Genomic DNA, 13,581 nt, shown 5'->3' with positions numbered 1-13,581 from the left:
TTACATACTGTATCTTTAAGTTAAAGATAAAAGTTACAAGTTTGTTTTTTATATGAAATTTTACAATTTTATAATAATCTACCGGAAATATACATAACAGGGATAAAGCATAACGTTTCCACGATATAATAACCATGAATGTAAGTGAATAAACAACAAACAACGCTTCAAAATTCATACGTTCATGGAAAAATCTTACCAATCGGTGCATAGATACGATAAGCATTCATTAAAAATCACAGAGAATATAAAATATGTGACTGGACAAAAATATTACTATATGATATATATGTCCAGACTGAAAAATCTCTGTTCAGACTGATATAATAAAATATCTGCAGTTTATAGGGAACTCTGTAAGATGCACGTAAGTATATACCACTGTTTTATTTCGAACAAGTATAAAAACATTTCATTGGAGAGATTAAACATTATTGACATAGATTTATAATGATGTTTAGTTATTTTCGAAAGATATTTACTCGTGAAGTAAGGTTTGTTAAATAATCTCTTCAGTGTTTAATCAATTGTAACGGTGATTTTCCGAGTTGTTTGACTTGAACCGTGAATTTTAAATATGTTTTGTACTAGACAATGTAACGGCATATATATACATTTCGATAATTGCACTTTTATTAAAGTTCAAATGTTCGGGGTGCATATTCCATATGTCGTGAATGCGGCGAGGAAAATGATACATGCCTATTTTTTAAGTTTCATAATAAACCATCTAGAAACCTCAATTTAAAGCCGGAAATCAACTGTATCGCGTTATGGGGAATGGAAGTAATTGTATAAGGTATTAGACAGGGAAAGATTTGTCAATGAATGTCGGTGAAGGGGAATTTCCAAATAATGTTTAACCCGTTTCATATAAGTTGTGAATAAAAGGGGAAGCTTATTCCAAACCATATAGCTCATATTGTCTTGATCATCCCTATGTGCGTAAATAATCATCTAATAATAAATATAGCCTCATGCAACAGAATGACCATATGTTCAGATAGGGAAAAATGCCTCTTCAGACTAAAATATCTGCAGTTTTGCAGAACGACGAAGTCCAGTTAAGTTTATCCACGTAAAAGTAACTCCATCTCGACAAATAACGACACCCCAGCTTGAAAGGTATATTATTTGTGTGCTGGTGATATCAAATGGAAGTACTAAAATGGCTGAAGTATGTCGAATGTACAACCGTCTGTTATCAACACAAGGACGACAGGGTATTCCCTTATAGTAGTAAACCAAGCATCCATTTTTTTTAAATGCAGTTAAGCCCCCCCCCCCCTTATTATATAATCTGTTACTCTAATGAACTTTAAAAAAAAAAACAAAATAACGAAGAATTAATTTATAAGATTAAAATTGAATTTATAAGATTAAAATTGAATTTATAAGATTAAAATTGAATTTATAAGATTAAAATTGAATTTATAAAATTGTAAATGAATGTCATTATAAAATTGAAAATGAATTTATAAAATTAAAAACGAATTTATAAAAATTAAAAATGAATTTATAAAATTAAAAAATGAATTTATAAAATTAAAAATGAATTTATAAAATTAAAAATTAATTTTTAAATTTATAAAATGAATTTTTAAATTTATAAAATGAATTTATAAAATTAAAAATGAATTTATAAAATTTATAAAATTAAAAATGAATTTATAAAATTAAAAATGAATTTATAAAATTAAAAATGAATTTATAAAGTTAAAAATGAATTTATAAAATTAAAAAGTTATTCTACAAATTTAATTATATCTTTTTTTTTAAATTGAAGATTATTTTCCAAAATTAAAAATTATTTTCCAAAATTAAAAATTATTTTCCAAAATTAAAAATTATTTTCCAAAATTATAAATTATTTTCCAAAATTATAAATTATTTTCCAAAATCAAAAATTATTTTTCAAAATTAAAAATTATTTTCCAAAATTTCGATTTCCATACTCCCCTGGCAATACAATCTTTTGTTCTTCAAGTGCTGACAGAATATGTTTTTCACTGTCAGAGCATGTAAAATATGGAATAATCTTCTAGATACACACTTAGTCTTCGTTGTGTCATTAGTAACAATAAACAAATTGGGGATGGGGGACAAGAAAACTAACAAAATTCATACTTTCAAATGAAATCTTTATTATACACATTACGGTATCAGAAATTTAAAATCGAAAAGATTATGTCGTATATATATATAAAAACAACATATTAACCATGCCAGTATGACAAAATGTGTTTTGTTTTCAATACGTTTTAGGTATGCCACTCTAGAATTTCGTTGGATTTCGTAATGGGGTTTTATTATCTTTCGATGACTTGTTGTCGCAGAATCTCCATTTTAAGTTTATGTTCATTCACGATAGCATTGATCTTAGCATTTAACAATGCCAGTCTTAAATCATGCGCAGATGTCCTATTATTTACACTGAATGGTTCGGAAATGATGTCGAGTGGATGCTGACTGATTACATTCGGATCTACATTACCACCGTGGCGACCGCCACAGTATTCAGTATTATCTGAAAAAAGAAAATATCCAAATAGTTTAGTCTAACAAAGACATATCAATATTTTAATTATGTGAATAATTTATGTTGTTGCAATGTATCTAAATCTTTCAAGCACAAAACAACGTATCCACCGATGCATCTAATGTGTCGTTTTAACATAGCATAGTGTTTTAAGTGGCTTTTAATTACTTACCAAACGAAGCCCCATTTTTTACGCTTTCACCCGGCCTTTTCTTTGACGTTCTCGTTAGCTTCATTTCGTTTCTTTTAAGATGACGCCAGTAATTCTGTAATTGAGTCGAACTTCTAACAGGGAAATTTGGCTGTGCACAGAAACGTTTTTCAATTTCTTTCCAAGTCTGTTCTTTGAGAGAAACCGATTCTATATCCCTTCGCTTATTATCAATTATATTTAGGAATTCTTTTACCACTGTCAATAGGAATTGTTTCTCGAAATCTGTCATTGAAGGTGAGCGACTTTTTGGGGTATCCATCGCGTACAAATTATGTCTGTTGTACTGAGAAAACTTATCACAACTCTACTTTATAAATAATCACAATAATACAATAATAGAAGCATTGCAAAAGAAATTGGCCAGAGTATAGTACAAACGGTAGTTGTGTACAATATACACAAGATCTGCTACGTCACACAACGTCTTTCAATGCGACTTTTCCGACAACGATACCATTTCGTCCACGTATGAATTTTGAAGCGTTGTTTGTTGTTTATTCACTTACATTCATGGTTATTATATCGTGGAAACGTTATGCTTTATCCCTGTTATGTATATTTCCGGTAGATTATTACAAAATTGTAAAATTTCATATAAAAAACAAACTTGTAACTTTTATCTTTAACTTAAAGATACAGTATGTAAGATTTCGATAAAGAGCTAGCCATTCTTGCTATAATAGTTCGACAATAGATAATGTAAAGTGAATAATTTGAAATTTTCATTCCAATTACTGTATTGCGAGAGAAGATATTAGCCTTTGAAGGTTTGACAAGATGTTGCAATAATTGCAGCCATTAAAATATGGCTGAACCGTTCTAATCTATTTAATATCTGAGAAATCCGAAGCAATCGAGAGTTGATTATGGCCTTGGATCAGTTAATTATGGCCTTGGATCAGTTAATTAATGTCTAATTAATAATTTAGAAAACATTTCAGGCCTAAAGGAAGTCCTGCAATAGGGAGATATAGCCCTTGCATAATGTATGTTTAATGTCTACATCTACCATTTATGGAATATAAATTTGGTATTTCTATGTGATCAACATCTTTTTTCCATATCTTTAAAAAAAATGTTGGTATTTCTATGTGATCAATATCTTTTTTTCCATATCTACAAAAATTATTGTTAAAGTAGCTAAGTCTCTAACTCAATATCATTAAAATCTTCGACATTGAAAACACGAATTATTTGTCAATTCAAATCAGCATTGGTCTTGTGATCTTACAAGGAATAGATGAGCTTCTGATATCCAATATTCAAGACAAAAGAAACATTTTACCATTGATACACGAATCGTGTACCATAATGCGTTTCAGTGCCATTTGGCACAAGGGGCTCGAAGACCGAGGCTAGACATATTCCACAAGTCATGTCAATGCTATATTCTTATATGGAGAGCATGCGCAATAAATACCATCGGTTTAGACTGGAATAACCAGACGCTAAAGATCGTCATTCAATTGAGACTTTGGCGCATTTCGCCGAACATAACTGATTAGAAATTACGGTAAAAACAGAAACGATTGAATGTAAATCAGTTTATATACATTCACATTACCTTATTATATTCGTTGCGACCCATTTCTGTCAATTTCTAGGTCCCATAAATATTAGCGATTTAGCTCCTTTAACGTTTTTTATAGTTACTGCTGATGTATTAATGTTATAGTAAATCAATGTCCGAATATAGGTATTTCTTATTGCAACAAATTTCCCCCGTTTGATAAGCTAATCACAATTGACGTTTGGTGTGTGATTGATGCAATTTGAGAAAATTATTGATAAAACTGCTATTTACTCTCAAAAATGACCAAGTATGAAATACAATAAAATGAACACATTGCATGTATAAACTAGGATGATAATTAACAATTAATTTATTTCTTACAGGTTTTGGGGATATAAGGGAACTCGAATGATTTAGTATTTTAGATAATATTATTCACGGGGATATTAACGCTCAGAAATTTGCTTCCTAAACATTTTTTTGTGTGGTTTTTATTTTCAAAATAATGGAATATTGAATGATTAAGTATTTTAGATAATGTTTTTTCACGGGGATGCTTTAAAAAGCTCAAAATGAATATTACTCGAAACTAAACGATATAATAGTTGCACACGCGGCTATATCATTTACTTGTGATATTTCAAGAATATAATAAGTTACGTGTTTCGGGCTGAAAAGGGAGTTCAAATAGATAATGAAAATACATAAAGACAAAAAAACAATGACATGAGTAACGGAGCGTTCTAATCACCAATTTTTGAGGAGAAAAAAGAGTAAGGTTGGTATGCATATTTTTAAAAATAAACGACCGTGGAAGAAATATATACATTTTGTAATAAAAAACATGAAAAGGTATTATTCGTGCTGGTTGTCTGTCTTTTCACCATTACATGTGTACTGGAGCGTTCTAATCATCATTTTTGAGATAAAGGTGAGTAAGATTGGTATGCATAATTTAAAAAAACGACCATAGGGGGGGAATATATACATTTTATAATAAAACAACACGAAAAGATATTATTCGTGTTGATGTTAAAGTCTGTGATGGGGTGTTGGGTGTTTGTGGGTGTGTGCGCATGTGAGGGGCGGGACCGGGGGGGGGGGGCAAATTTAAATGACATCTACTAGTTTTCAAAGGTTCCACAATTTGAAAATTTGTTTTGTCTAAAAATATTTTGGCAAGAAGTATAAAATATTCCCCAAAATAAAAAAAAATAAAGTATGAATTCTTTCTTTAAAACAATAAATGTCCAAATAAATAAATGATTTCGACAATTGCAAACGAGAATTTCTAAATTCGCCATTTCGTAAAAACAGGGTTAGTTTATGGGGCCACCGTCTCATTTTAATCGAAGTGAACCCTGATGCAATTTACGATAGGTTATAAGATGTAGCTCTCACTAATCCAGTGATTGTTTTAAGGACATCAAGATTTACGTTTTCAAGGTACAGGACCTTGCTTTTTGTAGTACACTCATTTCGGAGTACGTCCACGTAGTCGAATAATAGGCGACATTAAAGCCCAGTATATTGATTCTAGATATTTTAAACTTCTGACACAAATCAGTCCTTTTATAACGGAATAATTAGTATGAACAGCCCCATTACAATTACTAATTCTTAAGTTCTTTGCTATCAGTTAACCCAGCTCCAGCACAGCAAAGAGTGTTAAGAGTGCGGTTTAATTTTCTTGAGAAGGTAATAGTCCTTGTTTTGTGTGGATTAAAGTTGATTTTTTTTTTTGGCGGGGGGGGGGGGGGGTAATGTAATTGCAGTATGTAAAGATGCGTTCAAGAGATTTCAATATTCGAAGAACAAAAACTACCCAGTGAAGATTCTTTTATTTTGATTTTGAATGAAAAGCCGTTATACTCTTCAAAAAAGTAGGGGATATTGCAATGAAAATACCTATGCAGTTGTGATATGATAAATAGTCATGGACATGCTCTAAGAGTATGTTCACAGATGAAGAACTTATCACCCCAACAGAACCACGGGGGGAGGGGTTCATTGTCAAATTTGACACTTCAAGGATGGGTTGATGAAAACTCTCGCCTGCTGGCTTATCCTATCCATGTTTGCTTTCCTATCGATTCTTGCATAAGATTTCCTGTTTATGGTATCTTTACTTTAGTGTACTACGTTTAATTTGATCGGAAGACGTGTTCGTCGGCGTCAACGTCAACCAACAACACGGCAAGAATTGGCCGTGGCACTGCAAGATGAGTGGGTCAGATTTCCCCAAATCGTGATTGGACGGTTCATTAGGAGCATGCCACGACGAATTGCTGAATGTCTGAGGATTGGTGGAGCAATTACTCGTTATTAAGACAAAAATCAAAAATGTAAGGTTTCTCTTATTGGCAACTGCGACGATTAGTGTTGGCTGCGCGAGTAACGTGAAAGGTAGCACGCTGTGATTGTCTAAATCTCCCAGCGTTAGTGAGCGTTTGGCGCGTACCTTTATCAAGTTGATAAAGATTCTAAGATAAAAACCCACGGAAAAAGACTTGGGAATGTAAAATTCGAGAATTTATTGGGCTTCGATATTTATGATAAATAATCAGTGATTAAAGACAACATCGTCTTGTATGTGCAATGCATTCTCGGTAATCTAGGGTTACCGCTTATTTTATTGCTCAAATTGAATATGCGGCAGTTTTCCGTTTCATCTCTCTATTTCACCATTTATTTATTGATAATGGTTTAGTATATTTAGATTTAACTTGTGTTGAGTAAATGGTCTTTGCTTTTAATCTGATTCCGTCTTTTTATACATAAAAATTGAGATATATGTATATGTTAAATTTAACGTTAAATTTTGGTTGATATTGCCAGAAAACATTTATAATATACAGATAATACTATTATCTGTGTAAATTCATGGTTGATTGCATCCATTGAGAAGTGTATGTTCACTTTGCCGTTACAACCATTCACAAGGGGGTCAGTCACGCGTGCCATATCGTCTGCTACGCGGTCCTTTATCAAGGAGCCTCTGTGTGGTTAAGTCGCCGGTTCGCTAGCCTGCAGGTCGCACGTTTAATCCCTGCATTGGCCAAATAACTTCGTCGCGATTGTCTGGCCTCGCCCTCGTCCGGCTACGACGAAAAACTGAGGCCCGTGTATATATTGGCGTACAAACCCTCCTTTCCGAAACCTATCACATCCAGGGGGGGTGGTTCCTCGCAAGTAAAATTATCTCAGGTGTGTGTGTGTGTGGGGGGGGGGGGGCTGGTAACTGAGTGGAAGGGGGAGGGGGGTAACCAACCCCGAATAAACAATCGCAATCCAATCAATGGTCGATCTTAACATTAGCCCTTAACGCTAGACCACGCACGACCTGACCTCAGCACGAACCCCGACGCGGCTGTCTATAAAGGGGCAACCCCACGCCCCCCCTCACCCCCCCCCCCCCCCAATAATCAATGCGTGACCTCCAGCTAACCTCGTAACAGAAGTCAAACGAGGTCAAAGGATAAACAAGAGTTCATTATAACAATACCTATTCATCTATATTCATATCCCCATTGTTCGGATAACAATACCCTATTCAATCTATTGAATAGAACAAAGGCGTCAACTCTCCTTGGTAAAAATATGGCCAGAAGGCCACAGATACTACTCACAAGGGTTAAAACTTAAGGGTCCAGTTAATTCGAATGCTGCCCATAAGATCATTCTACAAGCCAGCAAATCCTTAGTCCGTGAAAGAATACAGCATCACCGGAACACCAAACACCGACTCTTAGGACAAATAGAAGAGTTACATCTGGAACTCAATAACCTAGTTACAGATGAAGACTTTGCTTCCATCCGCAAGGCTTAAACTTCTACCAACCAAGCTAGAGAAGGAATAATTAAACAACGTCACCTCAAAAAGTTTGATGAACTAATTAAAGGTAAACCTACTACCAAGAAATCAAACACAACTCAACTCAAGACAGATTTCCTCACCAAGACGGAGGTTAACCTCAGCAGTAAAGACCTCACCGATGACCAAATCAAAATATTAGCTAAGGGTCTGAAGTTTGCACCATCCTGGGCACCCAGCAGCCATGATGTATTTATCGCCAACATTGAGAAAGGTTTGTGCCAACTAGCACTTGGAGGAAAAGTTGAGTTCCTTCGCCACCAGATAGCCAACCTAATAATGAAGTCAACTGCTAAGAAGAATTCCTACAACATTACCAAAGGTGAAACCAGAGCCATACAAGACCTGAAGAAAGATAAGTCTATAGTTATTATACCAGCCGATAAAGGGAAATCCACTGTCATCATGAATTCTGGGGACTACAACTCTACCGTCGATCAACTTCTAAAAGATACTGCTCCCTATAGAAAGATACGAAAAAATCCAACTACAATATTAAAGAAACAATTAAATGATAAATTAAAGGAATTATGTGACTCCCAACAGATAACAAACGATCTTTCCTACCAGCTGAAACCAAACCACCCACGCCCCCATATGCCCGAGCTACTATCAAAACCCACAAAAACCCAATTAAGGCCAGATTGTTAGTTTGTTCCAGGGACTCTGTTTTTTTACAATGTTGCCAAACACCTATCTAAACTACTTGCCCATTAGGAACTTCCTCTGCCTCCTTCATTAAAGACTCTGGGGGGTTTTGTAAGAAAATTAGGGAAATAAGCCGTCCTGGAAGAATTGTGTCATACGATCTATTAAAGCCCTCCGCTCCCGAATAAACGACCTTGAAGTACCCTTGGAAACTAAATTATCTACTGACAATATCATCGAATTAGCCACCATGTGCCTTGATTCCACATACTTTACCTGGGGGGGGGGGGGTGACCTATACAAGCAAGTTAGTGGTTTACCTATGAGCAGCCCACTTTCACCTTCTGAAATTTTCATGACTGACTTCGGAGAACGCGCACTCCAATCACGTGGTTGCGCAAGGTCGGCGATATGTTTGTTATACTGGATGAAAAAAATTAACCAATGACCCTATTAGATCACCTGAATAAACAGCATCCCAGAATCAAATTCACCATTGAGACCGAAAAAGATGAAGCACTACCGTTTTAGATGTTCAAATTGTGAAAGTTAACAATCAATTGAAAACCAAAATATATCGAAAACCAACCCATACAGATCAGTATATTAATTACAACTCTAGCCACCAACACTACATCAAAAAAGCCATGATATCAACCCTAACACACAGAGCCATAAGCATTAGTGAACCTTAATTTCTGCAGGATGAATTGGAACATCTACGTCATGTGTTTTGCAACTTGAACAACTACCCTCGAGAACTAGTCATGAAACAAATCAAAGAAACAACAAAAAACATAAAAAAAGCCAACAAAAAACGCCCAAAGAGATGATGAGAATAATTTTATGGCAACCTATCATATCAAGTCAGCAATGTGATTTCTCATACATTGGCGAAAGTAAACGACCCCTAGATAAACGAATATCGGAACACAGATCTAAAGCTGCTACCAACAACTCAGCCATAGCAGAGCATCTTCGAAACCACCCGCAGCATAGAGTCGAATGGAACGATGTGCAGATTCTTACATCCAACCAACAGAATAAGAAAACCAGGAAAATCCTAGAAGCCATTAACATTAGAAGATACTCACCAGAACTGAACAGGGACGCAGGGCTTCACATTTCAAGGGCATATGATCATGTTATCAGGATGAATAATACCACTTAAAGGGTTCTAATTCCTTAATTTCAGCGGCTTTACTTTACGTCGTTACTTCAAGTATTATAAACTGTCTACATTACTTAATATATCACCCTACTGGTTTCTCACAATCAGCCTGCCAACCTATACATGTTTAATCACCTCATATTGCTTATTTATTCCCATTATTATTGTTTATTCATATTTTGTTATGGTTTTCATTTGTTTAACATCATTTATTTCCTGGATTGCTTAATTAGTAAGCATATATTATTTGTGTTTATTTAGACAACGGATGTAGGGGTATGTTGTGTTTGTATTTCTGGGTGAATGGTCTCATCTTGATCACCTTATTAACTGTAATATGGTTTCACCCAATGGCTCCCTTTGAAGGCATTCATTGTTAGTCAATATTATCCTTTGGTTGGACCGTGGGTCTATTATAATGTGTTGTTTTTGCTTAATCTTTTACTTCTTATTGTTATTATTATTTAACTTTTGTAAATGGCTTCATCATGAACTCTTATATATTAAACCCAAGTTCACTAAATGTCATTGTGCTTGATAACGATAAGAGGATACTTGTCGAAACGTCGTGCTTTTAGAATAAAACCAGTGATTGTTTCCCATAAAAATTGTGTTCTGTTATTGTGTTCCCCAATCACTAAATGCCACTTAAAGATTACTACCCAATACCACCCAATACCACCCCAATATCACCACATACTACCCAATACTACAACATAATTATGTAAAATAGACATATTATTTGATTTTTTTCAAAAATAGAGAGTAATATCGAGGGAAATGTACTTCAAATGCGATACCCATGTCTGGCTGTTCCATTTGCCTCCCTATACCACACCAAACAAGTCTATAATAACCCAATACTACCAAATACTCACCAAATACTACCAACTACTACGCAATATGATCAAATAACAACCTAATATTGTCAAATAACAGCACATTAGTATAATTACCGCAACGAATATTAGATATTTTGCAGAAAATTGAAATGTTTACCCAGTTATCCCCCTTTACAACAGGTAATTTTATTTTAGATTGCTACTCGGTTTAATCATCTTCTTTGGCTTTGCGGTAGGTTTCCAAGACGACAAACTTAAAATTAGAAAAACAAGTATGATGATATACCATATTTTATTTCCAAAATGACCCATCTGTCTCTTACCACTTGGTAAGATCGTCTGTCAAACAACGTGGGTTTTCTCGGGTACCCCGGATTCATCTCACTGTTAAACACCCCTTCGCGCAAGCGAGTTAATGAAATAATATTGAACTATTATGTTAGGCCCGAAATTACCTAGTTAGTGTCGATTGTTTGTATTTATTTCAAAATTAATGCTTTAACAAAACAATTGCATAATGTTTATATTCATTTTTTTCATGTCAACTATTAAGTTATTGTGTATTTACTTACTGCACGATGGTTTTTTTTAAAATTAACGAAATTGCACATGTTTCTTTCCAGTGAGTAATTCTCGACGCGACACTTCTCAGTTCATCAAAACTATCATTTGCAGCCTGTTACAGCTCTGTCGGTTTCTTTGATATACAAGTAGAGCATTACACATTTGTAATAAACATGTGCATTGTAATAAACATGTGCATTGTAATAAACATGTGCATTGTAATAAACATGTGCAATTTCGTTAATTTTAAACATGCATTATGCAAGAGCAAAATCTGCTTATTACAAGTCTTTCTTTAGGCCTGAAATGTTATCTAAATTATCAATTAGACATTAATTAACTTATCCAGACCATAATAAACTCTCGATGTCAAGGGTAGCCTTCGATGTTGGCTGGATTAGATTCCTATATGCCGCTAAAGGCCATTGATAATTAAATAAAAAAAATCCAGACTATGCTGTTTATATTAATGATTTTAGTAATGATGACCGAGTCTATGCGAAAATTTCACCCGCTTCGTTCTCGGCTCATAGTGGATCAATTTGACTGAAATTTTCAGCAAATTACCTTTACACTATCTAGTTTTTAACTATTATAGCGAGAACTGCCATCTTTTTATCTTATCTCCCATAATGTATCTTTAATCGTTGACATGAAAAAATAAATATAAACATATGCATATGTGGTAGGAAACTGGTGACCGTGTCTATTCATTTAGGCGGTAATGACATCGCCGCGACATCGTCACATGTGGATATATACCGTAGAATACTTAGAATTTGTTCAATAGTGACGCGATATTCGAAGAATAGGTGAAATTTTGACAAGAGGTTTTGTTTCAAAGGCGACTGGTTTGGTACCGGACTCATTTAAAAGACAAAGAAGAAGCGTTAATAAGTCATTAAAAGACAGATATAAAGATAAATTCGTGTGCTTTCCTGGCATATTATACCCAAATGATTTTTTACAGGAACGCGTGCACTATTAGACAGCGTGTTATCATACTAAAATCATCAGGATGAAGAAATAATTATAGTATAAGAAGACTTTTGAGTAGGCCTCGAGACCGTTAAATGAACATTTTTAAATCAGCCTCTAAAATATTATTATATTTGGATGTTTGGTTGTTTATTTTATAAACTGATTTTATTTTAATGCATTTTTAAATCTTTGTTAACTTCTTTTAAAACTCTTTTTTTGTTTTGGAAACAAACTGCAAAGCCTAACAAGATGATTAATCTGAGTAGCAATCTAAAATCTTTTTGTAGGCTGTAAAGAGAGATAACTGCGAAAAATATTTTAATTTTCTGTAAATTATCGAATATTCGTTGCAATTATTATACTGATGTGCTGCTAATTGACGATATTAGGTTTGTATTTTATAATATTGTGTAGTATTTAGTAGTATTTGATAAGTATTTGGTAGTATTTGGTTATTATTTGCTTAATTTGGGTGATATAGGGAGGCAAATGGAACAGCCAGACATCTGTAATCACATTCGAAGTACATTTCCCACGATATATCTCACTATTTTTGAAAAAAATCAAGTACTATGCTCATTTGGCACCATTATGTTGTAGGATTGGGTAGTATGTGGTGATATTGGAGTCGTATTCGTGTGGTATTGGGTGGTATTGGGTAGTATTGGGTAAATCGTCCCGCCGGAAGAATTATTAAATACCGGAAAACACCCTAAATAGGTAACCCTGAGAAGGGCTATACTATAAACCGGAAACTTATCCTATAACCCTAACCCAGGCACACAGATGACCAGGCTCCGGGTTACCTATTTAGGGTGCCAGTCTCCGGGTTACCTGTTTAGGGTATTTTCCGGTATTTAGCGTGTTTTCCAGTATTTAGCGTGTTTTCCGGTATTTAGTGTTTTTCCGGTATTCAGTATAACATGGTGTTTTCCGGTGTTTTCCGGTATATAGTATTGTCGAGACTATTCAAATATTAAAACGTGAAATGTTGACACGACGTGACACATTTAGCCGAAATACGCAAGTACCGCGTCGCAGTTATAGTTATATTTATTGTTTACTAGCAGGATACCCGGCTTTGCTCGGGGGTCATAACTCCGAAACGGAAGTGGTAGTCTAACGCCAGCTGGCCTATGTTACTCCCCGGTCCGAGCTACCCCTATACCCCAAATTTCAGACTCGGGGCAGACCTAGTGTAGCCGCCAACCCCGAACAGACCGGCTTCGCTCGAG

The 13,581-nt window shown here is 34.6% G+C and overlaps 1 long non-coding RNA gene across 1 annotated transcript; it reads right to left on the bottom strand.

Moving 5' to 3' along the window:
- Positions 1–2,124: 2,124 nt before the first annotated feature.
- Positions 2,125–2,998, bottom strand: LOC130012277 (uncharacterized). The gene is made up of 2 exons (XR_008787676.1): positions 2,712–2,998; positions 2,125–2,527 (listed from the first exon to the last, which is right to left on the bottom strand). It is a non-coding gene; the product is annotated as an uncharacterized LOC130012277 (long non-coding RNA).
- Positions 2,999–13,581: the final 10,583 nt, after the last annotated feature.

Source organism: Patella vulgata, chromosome 3, assembly GCF_932274485.2.
Source record: "Patella vulgata chromosome 3, xgPatVulg1.2, whole genome shotgun sequence".
In the NCBI taxonomy this organism is placed as follows: Eukaryota; Metazoa; Mollusca; class Gastropoda; family Patellidae; genus Patella; species Patella vulgata.
The sequence above is the reverse complement of the archived record's forward strand: the minus strand, read 5'-3'. Positions and strand labels throughout refer to the sequence as shown.